General features: G+C 45.7%; 1 protein-coding gene across 1 annotated transcript in view; it reads left to right on the forward strand.

Annotated features, from left to right (window-relative positions):
- Nucleotides 1-1,080: 1,080 nt before the first annotated feature.
- The window catches only part of KDM2B (lysine demethylase 2B), a 154,767-nt gene continuing 137,056 nt past the window's right edge, over nt 1,081-18,791 (forward strand). Inside the window, exons 1-2 of the mRNA XM_049865302.1 lie at nt 1,081-1,153; nt 2,566-2,678. The gene's annotated coding sequence lies outside the window, so the exon portion shown is untranslated. The remainder of the gene's footprint in view (nt 1,154-2,565; nt 2,679-18,791) is intronic.

The following is an 18,791-nucleotide window of genomic DNA, read 5'->3' on the forward strand; positions in this document are numbered from 1 at the left end:
CCCCGGCGCGCGCCGCGATTGGCCGCAGCCCCGGGATGATTTGCATGTGCCCCGCCCCAGACGCCCCGCCCACGAGGAGGTGGGCGGTGCCGCTGCGAGTCATGTGACTCGCCCCTCGGGCGGCCCCGCCCCGCGCCAGGCGCCACTCTTCCAGGAAGCGCCCCAAGTCCCCTGGCTTCCGCGCTCTCCGCTTGGGCGCCTGCAGTGTCTGCAGCTGCTCGAATGGCAGTGCTCCCGGAGCTCGAACTCCTGGGCCGGGGCCGCCTGAGGTCACCTCCCTCCGGAGGTGGCGCAAGTGCTGCAGGACATAGAGCAGGCTGAGGTAGAATTCAGTGTTTAGTGAGCGCCTCCTGAGTGCCGACCCTGTCTAGGAGCTCAGGGCAGGGCGCTGGAACAAAATAAACGGAACCCCCTGCCATCGTGGGGCTTCCATTCTACAGAGGAGACACAAACATAAGTGAATAAACTATAGTTCTGCCAGTTGTTGTGGAATCGACGCCCACTCAGGGCGACCCCATGTGTGTCGGAGTAGACCTATGCTCCACAGAGTTTCCAATGACTGATTTATCAGTGGATTGTCAGGCCTTTCTTCTGAGGTACTTCTGGGTGGACTCGAACTGCCAAAGTATTGGTTAGCAGCTTAGTGTGTTACTTCTTTGCACTACCTGTCTGGAGGCTCCTTTTTAGTGCTCGTTGTGGGGTGCCGTCCAGTGGACTCAGACTCATAGCGACTGCGTAGGACAGACTATAACTGCCCCATAGGGTTTTCTAGGCTGTAAATCTTTATGGAAGCATATTGCTGGGCCTTTCTCCTGCAGAGCAGCTGGTGGATTCAAACCTCAGACTTTTATGCCAGCAGTTGAGGGTCACCACCCAGAGACTCCTAGTAAGCCTAGGCTGAGGGAATACAGGAAAAATAACTTTCATGGGGTTTCTATATTTGGGGGGGGGGGGGGAGAACAGGGCATAAGCAAAGAAAGTAAATTCACACCTTTCTTGCAGTTGACATACGAACTGAGACCAGGATTTTGTGAGGGAACAAGCTATGCAAGAACTGGGATGAGCTTTCCAGAGGGGGAAAAAAAAAGAGAGAGGAAGGAAACAGCAAATGCAAAGACCTGGGACTACTACCCGGCCGCTGAAGCAGTAGAAGGTCAGTTTAACTGTGGAATACTCAGGGGCAGAGGTGGGTGGGGGCTAGGAACGGTCCCCTGGGGTGTCAGCTCCACTCCCTGAATCCAGAACATTCCCTGGGACCTATGTAGCACTCAGTAAATATTTGTTGAATGAATAAATGTGGGAGAGAGAGAGATGAATGAAACTCAGAATTAGCCCATAGCCTAGACCCCAGCATTTTGCATTCCAGAGAAGTGCCCTGAAATTTAACTCTTTTTTTTTTTTTTTTTTTTGTGCTTTAGGTGAAAGTTTACAGAGCAAATTAGTTTCCCATTCAATAGTCTGTACATAAAATGTTCCATGACGTTGGTGTCATTCCCCACAATGTGTCAGCGCTCTCCACATTTCTATCCTAGGTTTCTGGTTACCTTTTGTCCCAATTTTCTATCCCTTTCTGCCTTCTCGTCTTTGCTTTCGGGCAAATGTTGTCCTTTTGATCTTATATAATTGATTGTTCTAAGTAGCGCCGTCCTCTTGGCTGTTACTGTTTGTTTTATGGGCCTGTCTATGGTTTGACTGAAAGGTGGTCTCTGGGAATGGCTTCAGTTCCAGTTCAGAAGGGTGTCTTAGGGCCATAGTCTCAGGGGTTCCTCCAGTCTCTGTTAGACCAGTAAGTCTGGTCTTTTTTGAGAATTTAATTTTTTGTCCTGTAGTTTTTCTCCCACTCTGTTGAAGGCCCTCTGTTGTAATCCCAGTCAGAGAAGTCAGTAGTGATAGCTGGGCACCATCTAGTTTTTCTGGTGTCCAGGTTGTGTAGACTGTGGTTCCCGTGGTCCATTATTCCTTTGGACTAATTGCTCCCTTGGATCTTTGGTTTTCTTAATTCTCCTTTGATCTGGACGTAAGAGAACAATAGTAGTATCTTAGAGGGCCACTCACAAGCTTTTGAGACCCCAGATGCTGCTCACCAAAGTAGAATGCAAAACGTTGTCTTTATGAATTATGTTGTGGCAGTTGATGTAGATGTCCCCCCTGGGTCTATGGTCTTTCATCTCCCAGCTTGGGAGCTCCATCTAGTGAAGTGTTTGATTATGACTAAGAAGTTGCTCTGTGGTCCTTGTGTGTTCATTTGTCTATGTTAATATATAGGCAGCACCTACAGTTATGTATGTAGAAATATCTACCAGCAAACCTATATCTGCAGGTGGCAGTGTTCCCTTATATCCTTTCACATGTCTAGGCCTTTTTACCTACGTATTCATTCATAATTTATTGTTTGTTGATCCTATTGTTGTAGGATTGTCAATGCTATAGTGTTTACTGTGGTTGCCCTTTGTTCTTGTGTTCCTCTCAGTGTCCTCCCATGCTTTGGTCATGTTGTGCTGACTTCCTCCGTATGTGTATGGCCTTTCCCTTCACCAGTATTAACATGTGTCTTCTATTTGGCAGGAGCCCTGGTGGTACAGTGGTTCAGAGCTTGGCTGCTAAACAAAAGGTCAGCAGTTCAAACCCACCAGCCACTCCTTGGAAATCCTGTGGGACAGTTCTGAATCTACTCCAAGGTAACGGGTTTGTTTTTGTTTTTGTTTGTTTTTTTTTTTCTATTTGGTAATTGAAATTTAATTCTTGTCACCACTAGAGAGCGCCTCTCCACCCACCCACCTTGTGGGATAAAACTGAAGGTCCCCTTCTGCTCCTGGATTCCCCCAGAGGGAAGGCTAGGGAACTTGGAATGTGAAATTCCACCCCCCTGGGCTTGTTTCTTTGGTGGCTCTTGCCGTCCTCCTTCCTCTTACTGTCTGTGTCTCAGCTCAAATGTTGCCTCCAAAGAGAGGCCTCCCTCCCTATCTAAAGTACCCCCTACCCCGTGTGACTTTCTATCACTTCACCCTGTCTTACTTCTTTCAGAGATCACTATAGTATCTGACATCGTCTGTCTTACGTATTGACTTGTTTGTCTCTCTCCCCTACTAGCAGATGAGCTAGCCATCCGGAGTCTTGGGGAGAGCAGAGTTTCTGTCTGTTTAGATCATTTCTCCCTCTCCCTAGGCCTCACACAGGGCCTGGCACATCAGAGACTCTCAGTAGGAGCATGTTCACTGAATAAAATGATGAAATGTCCTTGGTCTTCCAGAAATGCCCGGCTTAGAGTTGGGTATCCAGGTAGTCCCTGATTTACAGTGGGGTTTCGTTCCAGTGACTCTGTTGTAATCCTGTTCTAAAGTCAAATACTAGACTTTTTTTTTTTTTTTTTAGCTTTCATTATTGCAGTGCGATGGATTGCTTCTTATATGGCCTTTCTTGCCAGGGTCTTGTAACTCCCACCAAGTGATTGGGTGGGACTATGCAAATAAGGTGCTTGTGGCCCACCAAGGGAGTTGGACAGTTTGCCAATAATGCAAATAAGGTGCACAGAACCCTTGTGGGGATGAGAATATGCAAATAAGGTGTTGGAATCCTAACGAGGGGGTTGGTTGGTGTTGCCATCCCACTAGGCTTAAAACAGAGCCAATCCCATAGCAGAGGGGTACCTGACTACCACCAAGAAGAAGAGATGGGAGTGGGGCTCATCTGGGATCCCTTTGCCGGGACTCTCCTAGACGCAGGAGTCAGAGAGAGAGAGAGCTGTAACATTGAAGATGGCAAGACTTAAGAAGCAGTGGCAGAGAAACGGCGGCAGCAGAGACAATAGAACCAGGAGACCGGCAGGAGTTGGTTCAGTGAGTGTCCCAGCCCACAGGGCGAGAAAGCAGAGTACCTTCAGGCAGGAGTCTTGCTGGTGGAGTGGGGTGCTTCTGGGCACTTAGTGGAGCTAGGCTTGCTGACTCATGGAATAAGAGAGCTGAGCATCTTCGGCCCAAGGCTTACTGGTGGAATGGGGTTCCTCCAGGCAGTTGTTGGCCAAGCTAAAGAGCTTTGTAACACTTGCCAGAGCAGGACTGAGGCCAAGGGGCCGAGGACCAGAGAGAGGCCTGCCTGCGAGCCTCGCTGAAAAGAGGCTGTCCTGACCGAAGAACTGTATCCTAAGTAGTTCCTTATCCCGAATTGTAAACTCTTACTTTCCTAATAAACCCCATAATAGTCTGTGAGTTCTGTGTGGCCATTGTCATGAATTATGGAACCCAGCAGAGACATAGAGTGCTGTAGGGGGGGAAAGAGTGTCAGGATTGGTAAAAAGTTTGGAGGGTGGAGGCACGTCTGACCTCCGCCTCACAGGAATCAACCTTGGGCTGTTGATCGTGATTCTCCCCTCTTGTGAAGTTAGACGAGGTCAGATGCTTCCTCCACGCCATTTTTACAATTATTATTGCCTTTTTATTATCAGTCATCGTGGCGCGATGGTTACGAGCTATGCTGCTAACCAAAAGGCTGGCAGTTCAAATCTACCAGCTGCTCCTTGGGAATCCTACGGGGCAGTTCTACTCTGACCTATAGGGTTGCTATGAGTCAGAATCAACTTGATGGCAATGGGTTTATTATTAGTATCTTTATAAATCATAACATCGAACATCTGTGAATGATAACATCAGCAGATTACGCGCTGCAGCATTATATGGACTACATATTACTGAGGATGTTGTTAGGTGCCATCAAGTCAGTTCTGACTCAGTGGCTGTGCAGAATGGAATGAAGCACTACCAAGTCCTGCGCCATCCTCACAGTCATTGATATGTTTGAGCCCTTTGTTGCAGCCACTGTGTCAATCCATCTTGTTGAGGGTCTTCCTCTTTTTTGATGACCCTCTACTTTACCAAGCATGATGTTCTTCTCCAGGGACTGGCCCCTCCTGAAAACACGTCCAGAGTACATGAGACAAAGTCTCACCATCCTCCCTTCTAAGGAGTATTCTGGCTGTATTTCTTCCAAGACAGATGTATTCCTTCTTCTGGCAGTCCATGGTATGTTCAATATTCTTCACCAACAGTGCAATTCAAAGGCATCAGTTCTTCTTAGGTGCTGCGTATTCATTGTCCAGCTTTCTCATGCATATGAGGCAGTTGAAAATCCATGGCTTGGGTCAAGATGTATGTTTAAAAAAAAAAAAGATGGTCATTAAGCGCAGTTCCTATTAACTGCAAAGCTTTGTAAGTTGAGGACTACCTTACACTCAGAGTTAGGAAGCTGATGGGGAGAGGGGGAGGCCTGCAGAGCTGGAGCTGGAAGGGGCTCCCCGCTGGAGCAGAGATTTGCTGATTTAAGAGGCAAAAAGAGTCTGGCAATGGCAACTCAAAAGGGGGCTTTCAGGTGGAGATGGGGCCAGGTTTCCCTTTTCCTGCTCCTGCATCAAGGAAGGACCCTGATGGTTTAGTGGTTAAGTGCTACGGCTGCCAACCAGGAGGTCGGCAGTTCAAATCCACCAGGCTCTCCTTGGAAACCCTATGGGGTAGTTCTACTCTGTCCTATAGATAGGGTCACTATGAGTCGTAATTGACTCCAGGGCAGTGGGTTTGATTTTTTCTATCTGCACAGAGCCAGAATCAACTCCACGGCAACAGGTTGGTCTGCGCAGAGCAGAAGAAAATACTCTCCAGCCTTTGGTGGGGACATAGAGAGGGTCTGGGGAATTCCTGCTCCCAGCCCCAGGGTCATGGAGTGCCGATGGCACCGCGGTTACTAACTTTTCCCTGCCCTTGTTGGGGCCAGCTGGGACCACGAGATGCATCAATGGCACCCCAACCCTATTTTACAGATGGATAAACTGAGGCCCCAGAGAGAAAGCACCTTGAAAAAGGAAACAAAAGAAGCCAGTAGGGAATCTGAATTAGAACCCAGGCTTCCCATTCCTCCTTCCCCACCCCACCACTGCCTCCAGGCACCTGGCCTGGCTCCCCTAGTGGCCAGGAGGTGTGCTTGCAGCTCCCTCTGTGCGTGAGGGTGTAGAGACCCAACTAAAAGGGCTGCGGCAACCTGCCCCGTGGTGGCCTGTGGCCATGTCCCAGGGTTGAGCATAGATGGCATGAGCTGCCTGGGGAGGTATTGTGGAACCCTCATCACGTGGGGTGACAAAAAATAGTAATAACAATAGTTAGCACTAAGTAGAGGAACCCTGGTGGTGCAATGATTAAGCACCCAGCTGTTCACTGAAGGGTCTGCAGTTCAAACTGACCCAGCGCTCCATGGGAGAAAGACCTGGCAATCTGCTCCTGTAAAGATTACAGCCTAGGAAACCCTATGGGGCAGTTCTGCTCTGTCTTATAGGATTGCTGTGAGTCAGAATCAACTCAATGGCACACAGCAACAACAATGAGAAGCACTAAGTAGCACTTATCCCATGCCAGGCACTATTCTAAGCATGCCGTTATATTAACTCAATACTACCATTTTACAGTTGAGAAAAATGAGCCACAGAGAGCCAGCAAGTAATAGGACAGGACTTTTAATCCTCCAAGGAGCCCTGGTGGCACAGTGGTTAAGTGCTCAGCTGCGAAATGAAAGGTTGGTGGTTTCAACCCACCCACTCAGTGGGTCTACAGGAGAAAGACCTGGCAATCTGCTGCCATAAAACCCACCAAAAAGACTCCAAAAAACCAATCCTGTCGCAGTTGAGTCGATTCTAACTCATAGCGACCCTATAGGACAGAGTAGAACTGCCCCATAGACTTTCCAAGGAGCAGCTGGTGAATTCAAACTGCCAGCCTTTTGGTTAGCTGCTGAACTCTTAACCACTGCGCCACCAGGGCTCCTCTGTAAACATTACAGCCTAGGAAACCCCATGGGGGCAGTTCTGCTGTGTCACATGGGGTCACTATGAGTTGGAATTGACTCGATGGCACACAGTAACAACAAGGATAGGTCTCCAGCGTCTGGGGCTTAACCACCATCCCCACTTCCTGCATCAGAATCTCTAACAGTGATTGAAACTACTGACCTTTTTTGGTTAGCAGCCAAGCTCTTAACCACTGCGCCACCAGGGCTCCTCTGTTAACATGCAGACTACTAAACCTCATCCAAGCATTTCAGTTTTTGCAAGTACTTTGGGTAAAGTTTGAGAATTATGAACTACATGATCTTTAGGCTTTATAAGAGCTGTGTTGGGTGCCCCTTTGGACACTCAGTTGCACTGTTACCTTGGGCAAACTTCCTGAACTCTCAGAGCCCCAGTCCTCTTGGGTATAATGGAGTTACTACAAATACCTATTCATGGACCTTGAACTCGGACTTCCAGTCACTCTCTCCGGCGATGTCTCAGAAGGCTGAACTGAAGCGGGCCCTTCTTTGCCCCTTCCTACCCAAAAAGGCCTCAAGGAAGCCTCCACTTTCATTTCAGTTCAAAAAGAGGGCATTTTGTTGGAGCCTAACATCATCTCCTGCCTTTGTTTACTCCCTTCATCTATGCCTCACCTCTGACTACACTGAAGCTTGAAAGCCCCCTGTTAATTATATTAAAAGCAGCTGCTTTTATTGAGTGTGTGCATTTACAGAGCACTGCTTGTATACCTCTGGTGATGGAAGGCTTAATCCTTCCAGAAGCCATGGATTTCGGTATTGGCTGTTTCTTATAATTCAGAAATTCCCCTTTTATGGAGCTGGTATCTGCTTCCCTGTGACTCCCTATGAGTGTTGTGTAGGATGTGTGAAAGCCCTCTGCTGTCCAGCCCTGGTGCCAATCCACAAGATGCCTGGAAGGCAACTTTCGTGAGCAGTCTGGTGGGTCTTCACAATCAAAGAATTGGGAGAAAGGAAGCTGGAAACCAAGTTAGACACTGGCAGGGAAGTGGGTGTAAAATTCAGGATTAGCATTTGTGAACTCTGGTGTTCGTCTTTGTATTAGTTTTCTAGGTCTGCTGTAACAAAGTACCACAAACTGGGGGCTTGAAAAAACAGAAATTTATTCTCACAGTCTTGGAAACCAGAAGTCTGAAATCAAGGTGTGAGAAGGGCTGGTTCCTTCTGGAGGCTCTGAGGGAGAATGCATTCCATGCCTCTCTCCTAGCTTCTGGTGACGGCCTGCGATCCTTGGCGTTCCTTGGCTTGTAGACCTATCATTCTACTCTGTGCCTCTGTCTTCACATCTCTTTCTTGTCTGTGTGTCTCTGTGTGTTCTTTTCTCTCATGAGAACACTCTCATTGGATTTAGGGCCCCCCCCCCAATCCAGTATGATCTCTTCTTAAAACTTATCTTAATTATACTACAAAGGCCTTGTTTCTAAATAAGGTCACAGTCTGAGGTTTCAGGTGGACATGAGTTTTTGGGGGGCACTGTTCAACCCACAAACCCACAACAGCCTCAAAATGATTCTCTGGGCCTAGAGCTTAGGGATTATCCACAGTGGAGTACGTGCCCTGCCTCCCTGCTCCCCAGTTCATGGGTATATAGGGCTTACTCTTCCCCCTGGGTTGGAAGGCACCATTGGGCCATGTGTTTGTGGCCATCCATGCCTTTTGTGAGGATGGCACAGGACTGGGCAGCATGTCATTCTGTTGTACACAGGGTTGCTGTGAGTCAGAACTGTTATGGTTAGTGCTTTTGTGTCCTGGCTAAGAACTGGATGCCAATTCTGAGGTCATGAAGATATTCACCTATGTTTTCTTTTAAAAAATTCATTGTTTTTGCATATATGTTTAGGACTATGAGCCATCTCAAACCAATTTTTTTAAATTGTAAAATATACAATCATAAAAATTTTTCATTTTAACTGTTTTTAAATGTACAATTCAGTGGCATTAATTATATTCACAATATTGTGCAACCATCACCGCTATTTATTTCCAAAACTTCTTCATCACCCTAAACAGAAACTCAGTACCCGTTAAGCAATAAGGCCTCAGTCCCTCCTTCCCCTAGCCCTTGGTTACCAGTAATCTACTTTCTGACCCTATGCATTTGTCTGTTTTAGATATTTTATATATGTGGGATCAAACAATATTTCTCCTTTTGTGTCTGGCTTATTTCACTGACCGTAATGTTTTCTAGATTTATCCATGCTATAGCACATACCAGAAACCCTGGTAACATTGTGGTTAAGTGCGATGGCTTCTAACCAAAAGGCCGGCAGTTCAGATATACCAGGCGCTCCTTGGAAATTCTATGGGGCAGTTCTACTTTGTTTTACAGGGTCGCTAGGAGTCGGATGGACTCAACAGCAGCGGGTTTGGTTTTTGGTTTTTTATAGCATGTATCAGAACTTCAGAACTGAGTAACACTTTGTCGTATGGATATACTACATTTTGTTTATCTATTCATCCCTGGGTGAATACTTGAATTGTTTCCCCCTCTTGAATAATATAATGCTACAGTGAGCATTGGTGTTCAAATATCTATTTAAATCCCTTTTTTCAAGTTTTTTGGGTATATATCTAGGAGTGGGATTGCTGGGTCATATGGTAGATGGTAGATTTAGTCCTTTTTGAAGAACCACCAAACTGTTTTCCGTAACTGCTACACCATTTTACATTCCCACCAGCAATGGAAGAGAGTTAAAACTGATTTTTGAATATAGTGTAAAGTGTTCTCACTGAAATCCACTGACATTTTATCAAAAACCAAGTGACTCTGTAATGAGGCTCTGTTTCTGAACTGTATTGTATTCCGTTGATCTATGTGTCTGTTTTTTGCCACTATATACCGTTTTGACTCACTAGCTTTATAAAAAGTCTGGAAGTCCTTCAACTATGTTCTTGTTCAGAATTCTTTTGGCTGTCTATACTAAGCCCTATACATCTCTACATACAGATTGTAGTAAAATGTTGGAATAAATGTTGTCGATACATACATCCCTTTGGGGAATCTGTGCAACTCTTAAAAGGGTGGAGTGTGAGCAGGGCTAAACATCTTCTTGGGGTTTTAGCATCCTCCATTATCATAACAGGACCAAGTAGGCCACAGGGCAGAGATTAACTACCTGAGATCAGACAGGACCCTGGAGTGACCCGGGATGGGCTCTTGAGCCAGGAAGTTGAGTGCTAGTAGATTTATCAGGGGCTACCAAGTGTGTTGAGGATGGCAGTAGAGATTAGAAAAGGAGACAGACTTTGGACCTAGGCATGCCTGGGTTTGAATCCCAGCTTTGTCACTTTATAACTGTGCCATTTTGGGTAAACCAAACTCTCTGATCCCTATGTGTCAAATGGGAATGGTACTTAGCAGAAAGCATTGTTAGGAGTGTTCCATTAAAGAACATTTGCCCAGCAGTTATCACAATGCTCAATAAATTATTATTGCTTTTTTTCCCTCTTGTGAGATGTGTTCAGGGAATGTACTCACTCCAAATCTAATTAGCTGGATATTCTGTGTGTATTTGCCAAAGGCTATTTATCAATAAACATCAACCCAGGGAAAAGAGATTCCAGAAGAGGGGAACTTACACAAAGAATTGTTTCATAGGTAGTAGAAGAACTGTGGAAGAGAGCAAACCGGGAAGGGTAAAGCACCTACAGATTAGTGACAGCAGGAGGGCCACTACCATCAAAGGACTCAGAAGGGACATCAGGGAGAGGTGGTGGTTCCTGTTTCTGGTACCCAGGAGGGAGTAGACTCCAGGCCCAGGTAGAACCTGGACCCATAGTGAACCTGTCTGATGAGACCTGGAGTCACACAGGAAATGCAGCTGCTGCTAAAACTGGAGAAAAGGGAAGAAATACCCTGGCTTCTCCCCTCCTCCTGCCCTCTAGGCTCCTCTTGTGGCCTCCCATTGGTCAGTCTGTGCAGGAAGCCAGCTGATTTGACAGCTGTAGGGGTAAACCTCCCTGGGATACAGAGCACAGCAGTGGAAGGGCACAAAATGGATTTGAGGGTAAACAAGCCCAGGGACACAACCTGGGGTGGGGGCTACACTGGACCTCTCTAAGCCTCAGATCCCCATCTAGAAAACAGCGAGAATGTCTATCAAGAGACTGAGTGATTATATGAATGAGCGGATGACTCTGAAATGTTGACAGGAACATTTTCGCAAGAACCTATTTGGGGGCCTGGGGGGGTGGTTGTTAGTTGCTTTTGAGTCGATTCTGACTCATGGCGACCCCGTGTGTGCCAAGTAGAACTGCTCCATAGGGTTTTCAAAGCTGTGACCTTTCGGAAGCAGACCTCCAGGCCTATCTTCTGAGGCACTGTGAATGGGTTCGAACTGCCAACCTTTCGGCTAGTAGTCAAGCACTTCACTGTGCCACCCAGAGACTCTGCGATAATGATAGTATCCCCTCAGAGGGTAGCTGAGTACATGAAAAGAGATGATTCATGTAAATATCTTAGCCCAGTGCCTGGTTGTAGGAAGTATTCTGTAAACGTATAGGAACGATCTAGTTAGCTGCTTTTTGCCCAGAAGATGAAAGAAGAATGAGGCCAGAGGCCCAGGAATAACTTCAGGGTACAGGAGCAGAGCTAATGGTGGGGATATTTTTATCCCGGAGATGTGCCTGTCTGTGCTCTCTCCATTCTAAGCTGGTGACTCCGGCAATCTCCTTTTAGAAATCCTGAGTCAGGGCTGACCATACCGAGCTCGGGCATTGTGAGTTTGGTCTTCACACTCCCTCAAAAAGATTTCAAATCTATTGAATTTTAAGTCGGTGTCTTTGCCTCAAACTGCTGCCAAACTTCCCTTGCCTCTCCCACTCCAGGGCTGAGCCAGTTTCCAGAATCTGTCTTTGTATAATTAAAAAGAAAAATAGAACAGCCGATGTTTCCAAACATGTATTTAAAGTGACACCCTGAGTTCAGGGAGTGAAAAATAGAAATGTTTAAGGTTTAGATGAAGTCTCCAGGCTCAGCTGTCTCTTGACCCTGGGATTTCTGCTCAGGCTTTCTGCCTTTAATCCTTTGCCCTGGCTCATAAAAGCCTTTTAGACTGAGGGTATTTATTTCCCGGAGTAATTCTCTAGTCTAATCATAGAAAACCTCCCAGCATCCCTGGGACAGCCTGTCAAGTGCAGTGTGGGGCTGTGAGGGTCCCAAGGAAGGTGGGGGAATTGGGGTGCTGATCCCATAGGAGTCACCTCTGAGTCCTTGCTTCCCTTCACTGTGCCCTTCTCCACCTTATCCAATCCATCTGAAAGTTCAGTCACCTTTCGCCCCTAACGTTTTCTTAAAAGCTCTGCTTCCATCTTATTCAGGCCACCATCATCACTCTCCTAGGGTCTGCAGTAACCTGCTCACTGGTCTCCCTGCTACCACTCTCGCTCCTAAAATCCATTCTCTACACAGCAAACAGAAAAGGCTCTCTAGAACATAAATCAGATCATGTCCTTTCTCTGTTTGTATTAGTGTCTTATTGCTGCTATAACAAATGACCACAGACTTAGTGGCTTTACAACAACACAAATTTATTCCCTTACAGTTCTGGAGGTCAGAAATCCAAAATGCATCACAACCCATTGCTGTCGAGTCAACTCTGACTCCTGGCGACTGCATGTGTTACAGAGTAGAACTGCTTTATAAGGTTTTCTTGCTGTAATCTGTATGGCAGTAGATCACCAGGCCTGACCTTTCTGCTGTGGTGCTGCTGGGTGGGTTCAAAACACCAATGTTTAGGTTCGCAGTAGGGTGCAAGCCACTCGTACTACCCAGGGAAAATGTATCATGAAGGGCTAAAACCAAGGTGTCAGCAGGGCTATGCTTTCTTCTGGAGGCTCTGCAGGGAGATTCTATTTCTGTGCCTTTTCTGGCTCCTGGAGGCCACCTGTATTCCTTGGCTTGTGGCCCCTTCCTCCATCTCCAAAGTGCATTACTGGCAGTCTCTGCTTCCATTGTCACATCGCCTTCTCCTAACTCTCCTGTCTCTGTTTTATAAGGACCCTTATGATGACATTGGGCCCACCATGGCAGTTCAAGGTAATCTACTCATCTCAAAATCCTTGACTTAATCATGTCTGCAAATCCCTTTTGCCATGTAAGGTAATATATTCATAGCTTCTAGGCATTAGGATATGGTCATCTTTGGGGGGCATTATTGAGCCTGCAAGAGCCCTGGTTGCCTAGTGGTTAAAGTACTTTGTGGTAACCAAAAGACCTGGCAATCCACTCCCATAAATATTTCAGCCTAGGAAACCCTATGGGGCAACTCTACTCCATCCTGTATGGTTACCATGAGTCGAAAATGACTTGACAACGTACAACATCAACGACATTGAGGCAACCACAGTGCTTAAAGCCTTTCATTGGCTTTGTATCTGAGTTAGAATACAACTCAAGCTTCTTACCCACCAGAAAGCCTTATCTGATCTACTTCTTCCTATCTCTGCAACACCACGCTCTCTGGCTCTCTGCTTAGCTGATTTGTATGGGAGCCTTACTTGCCTTCTTTCTTGTTCTTCCCACAGGCCAAATCCATTCCTGCCTCAGGGCCCCTGCACAAGCTGTTCCCTCTGCCTGTAATGCTCTTCCCCCAGATCTACACATAGCTGGCTGCTTCTTGCCTTTTAGACTTCATTTTCTCAGAGAGGCCTTTCCCTGATTACCCCATCTCACCCATCCACTTTCTGCCATTCCTACCTCTTATGTCACCCAAGTGTATTCATTTTCAACATTAGCTCTTTTTATGGGCTGAATCATGTCCCCCCAAAATATCTGTCAACTTGGCTAGTCCATGATTTCCTGTATTGTGTGACTGCCCACCATTTTGTCATCTGATGTGATTTTCCTATGTGTTGTAAATCCTGCGTCTATGGTGTTAATAAGGTGAGATTAGTGCCAGCTTTGTTAATGAGGCAGGACTCAATCTACAAGATTAGGTTGTGTTTTGATTCAATCTCTTTTGAGATATAAAAGAGAGAAGGAAGCGGAGAGACGGGGACCTCATACCACTGAGAAACAAGAGCCAAGAGCATAGCACTGAGAAGAGTCTAAACCAGGGAAAGATTGATCACAAGGACCTTCTCCCAGAGCTGACAGAGAGAGAAAGCTTTCCCCTTGAGCTGGCACCCTGAGTTCAGACTTCTAGCCTCCTAGACTGGGAGAGAATAAACTTATCTTTGTTAAAGCCATCCACTTGTGGTATTTCTGTTATGGCAGCACTAGATAACCAAGACACAGAAATACCACAAGTGGATGGCTTTAACAAGGAGAAGTTTATTCTCTCACAGTCCGGTAGGCTAGAGGTCCAAATTCAAGCTGCCAGCTCCAGAGGAAGGCCTCGTCTCTCTGCTGGCCCTGTAGGAAGAAGTTCCCTGTCATCAGCCCTGCCTTGGTCTGGGAGCATCTCTGCACAGGAACCTCAGACCCAAGGATGAGGTTCTGCTCCTGGTGGTATGAGGTCCCCCTGTCTCTCTGCTCTCTTCTCTATTTTACATCTCAGAAAAGGTTGGCTTATAACACTATCTAATCTTACAGATCTCATCAAGATAACCACCACCAATCCATCTTATTAACATCATAGTGATAGGATTTGCAACACAGGAAAATCACATCAGATGACAAAATGGTAGACAATCATACAATGCTGGAAATCATGGCCTAGCCAAAATGATACACATGTATTTTGGGGACACAGTGTAATCCCTGACATTCTGTTACAGCAGCACTAAATAACTAAGACTGCCCTCATCACTTCCTGTTATTTATTTACTTGCTTATGCATTATCTCTCCTCACACTAAAATATGAGCAAAAGAGAGAAACAAAAACCCTGTTTTTTGCTTTGTTCACTGCCGTATCCCCAGTGACTGGTACACAGCAGGCACTTGATAAATGTTTGTCAAATGAATGGAATGCATGAATGAATGGCCTGGACTCCCAGTTTGGTCTCAGGGCTTAAGTGTCCAGGACTCGGGCTCAGGATGGAGGGAGGTCAGAAAGACAGATCCCAGAACACTTAATGAGCACCTACTGTGTACCAGGCCCCATTCTGTTTCCTTCATCATGTAAATTCAATATTTATTGAATGCCAGCTGTATGCTGGAACCTGTTCTATTTCTTCCTTCAGGTCCAGTGCACCTTATTTGTTCATTTGTAATTTATTCAATTCAAGGAGCATTTATTGAGTGCCTACTGAATGCTAGGCTCTGAGCTTGTTAGTCAATGCAATGTCCGTTTATCAAGCATCTACTGTATACCAGCTATTCCAGATCAGTGCCTAGTATGCAGCAGGTCCTCAGTAAATTCCTGAATGAATGAATGCCCTCAAGGATCCCTCAGTCTTTCTGATAACATGGCCTGTAAATAAATAACTCTAACACACAAAGATAAGGCTGTACTGCGGGTGTGTTCAGAGTGCAGAGGGAAACTTTATCACCTTGCACTGCTAGGTGCCTTTCCAGAGTCTTATCTTCTCACCTGGGAACTAGCTCTTTGAAGGGAAGGCCAGCCCACCTCTCACTCACCTGCCCCTCCATGCCCCTTGGCACCCAGACAGGACCTTGCCTGTTGCATATGTCAGTGAATGCCTGTTGTTCCATTACTGCCCCTTCCCACAGCACCAGGTGTTCCTTCCTTCATATACCAGGCAAGAGGGCAGCAGCTGTTGGCAGTTCTGCTGGCAATGAGCCATGGGCCTCTGCTGAGCTGCCCACCCTCCATCTGGCCTGAGTCTTCCAGCTATCAAATGAAGATTTGACTCTTCCCTCTTTGTATACCTGTAACTCCTTGCCTGGGCTTCTATCATGGCAAATTTTGAAATAATTTAATTGTAGAGTTAATACATAATCTATTTGAGGTACAGTGAGTTACTTAACATGGCCCTTTTGGCCATAGTCTTTGTAATTCCCACCAAGTGACTGGGTAGGGCTATACAAATGAGGTATTTGTGGCCCACAAAGGGGACTGGATAGCTTGCTAATAAGGTAAATAAGGTGCATGGCATCCTTGTGGGGGTGGGACCATGCAAAGAAGGTGTATAGAATCCTAACAAGAAGATTGGTTAGCTTTGCCATTCTGCTAGGCTTAAAATGAGCCATCCCAGAGATGGAAAGGGGACCTCAGGACTACCAAGAAAGAAGAGCCAGGAGTGGAGTACATCCTTTGGACCCAGGATCCCTATGCTGGGAACCTCCTAGATCCAGGAGACAGAGAGAGGCGCTATAACACAGAAGACAGCTAGAGATGGTGAGAAGCAGTGGCAAAGAAACAGTGGCAGCAGAGGCAGGAGAACCAGAAGACCAGCAGAAGCCGGTGAGGTCGGCTTCCTGTCCCATGGAGCTAGAAAGCTGAGCGTCTTTGGGTAGGAAGTTTGCTGGTGGAATGGGGTGCCTCCAGGCACTTGTTGGAACTAGGCTTGCTGACCCACGGAGCTCAGAGGTATAACACTTGCGGGAGAAGGCCCCCAGCAGGGCCCAGCAGCAGAGGTAGAGAAGAAGCTGTCCTGATGAAGGAACTGTATCCTGAGTTGTTCCTGTTATTTCCAAGTTGATCCCATACCTGAGTTGTACCCTGTTACTTCCCTAATAAACCCCATAATCGCGAGCATGGTTTGTGAATGCTGTGTGGCCATGGCAAAGAATTACTGAACCCAGCAGAGAAGTAGAGAGTGCCGTAGGAGGGACAGCTGGTGTCAGAACTGGTAGAAAGGTTGGAGGGTGGAGGCATGTCAGACCTCTGCCTCATAGCAGTCAGCCTTGGGCTATTGATCTTGATTCTCCTTCCCCCTGGTGAAGTTAGAGAAGGTCAGATGCCGCCCCCAAACCATTCTGACACTATTCTGTTGAAAAAATTCAAACAATGCATAGAAATCATTAAGTACTCAAATCCTTATCAGTTACAAAGCCTTGTATGATTTGAACTGTTCCTGCTCTTCTTCCCTTCTTTTTTTAAAAATTGTTTTATTGTGATAAAGATTCATTTAACAAAATATTGGCCAATTTCAACAATTTTTTACTTGTACAGTTCAGCGACATTGGTTACATTTATCATGTGCAATTATCACCACTGTTTCCAAATTATTCCACCACCACTAATAGAAGCTCAGTGCCTCCTCCCTCCTTTTTTAATTAAAATATATATATATGACACTAATTTATTCATTGCCGGTTGTAGTCGTCTTGTGTTTAGTCATTAATTAGTTTAAAACATTTACCAAGGTAACATTAATAAAAACCCAACACCCAGTGCTGTCGAGTCGATTCCGACTCATAGCGACCCTATAGAACAGAGTAGAACTGCCTCATATATACCAATTATTTTGATAGGAAATGGCTACTACAGAGTTTGTCATGGCAAAACTGAGTCATTGTATTACTTTTTTGAGTTACTTACTGTCAAAAAAAGTAATAAAGGTTTTGCCACTGTAGACAGGTATAAAAATAAAGAACACTACAGTTCTAAGCTTAAAAATTGGGAAGTATACACACAAATAGTATGTGAAACATATCTGTATGGTTTAAAAAAAAATCACTGTCACCACCAACTTAAGAAACAAAACATTAAGACATACAATAAAATATAATAAAGTAAAACAATACATGCAATGGAAAATTACTCATCTATACAAAGGAATGAAGTACTGATACATGCAACAATGTGGATGGACCTGGAAAATATTATGCTGAGTGGAAGAAGCCACATAAAAAAGGCCACATATTTTACAGGATTCCATTTCTATGAAATGTCCAGAATAGGCAAGTCCATAGAGGCAGATCTCAGATTGGTGGCGCCAGGATCTGGGGAGAGGGGAGAATGGACAGAGACTGCTAATGGGTACAGGGTTTTGTTTCGGGGTGAGGAGAATGTTCTGGAACTAGGTAGAGCTGGTGGGTGCACAGCATTGTAAATGTACTTAATGCCACTGAATTGTACACTTTAAAATGGTGAATGGTATGTGACTTTTACCTCAATAAAAAAATTAAATAAAAATAAATAAGTACGTAAACGATAAAATAAAACAAAACATTACCAATATCTTTCCTTGAAATTCTCCATGACTCTGTTCCAACCTCTTCCCCATTGCCTGGGGGATAACCACTAGCCTTGATGCTGTGTTTATCACTGATAGTTCCGCTGCATTTCTCTATACTGTCGGTATGTGTATGTCAACGGTATAAAGAAATGCAGTGAAACAGTTTATACGTAAAGAAATGCAAGCACTGCACCACCAGGGCTTCTCCCGTATAAATAATATATTATTATATTATATATATGTGTATGTAAGGAATAGGGGCCCTGGTAGCACAATGGTTAAAGTGCTCGGCTGCTAACCAAAAGGACGGGGGTTCGACCCCACTAGCCACTCCGTGGGAAAAAGATGTGGTGGTCTGCTTCCGTAAAGATTTATAGCCTTGGAAACCCTATGGGGCAGTTTTACTCTGTCCTTAGGGTCACTGGGGCCCTGGTGGCACAGTGGTTAAGAGCTCAGCTGCTAACCAAAAGGTCGGCAGTTCAAATCCAACGGCCACTCCTTGGAAACTCTATGGGGCAGTTCTACTTTGTCCTATAGGTTGCTGTAAGTCGGAATTGACTCAACGGCAACAGGTTTGTTTTTTTTATAGGGTTGCTATGAGTCAGAACTGACTCAATGGCAATTGGTTTTGTTTTGGTTTTTGGTTTTATATATAAAATGTAGTGATGTCACTAGGGTTGGGGTCACCCACTGCAGTAACTCATGGTGTCATTCCCCTGTGCTAATTACCACAATATTGCAGCTAAAACACCAGAAAATTTGACACAGTCAGTGCCTATAAAACCACCAGCAGCAAGAAAAGCATGAGCGTGTATACTTGGAGTGCGTGCAGACAAAACCACAGGATCCGATGCGTCACTGTAATTGGGCAATAATGACTGCTCGGAGTGGAGTGCATTAGAGGGTTCAAGAAGTAAAT

The sequence above is a fragment of the Elephas maximus genome, chromosome 22 (assembly GCF_024166365.1).
Source record: "Elephas maximus indicus isolate mEleMax1 chromosome 22, mEleMax1 primary haplotype, whole genome shotgun sequence".
NCBI lineage: Eukaryota > Metazoa > Chordata > Mammalia > Proboscidea > Elephantidae > Elephas > Elephas maximus.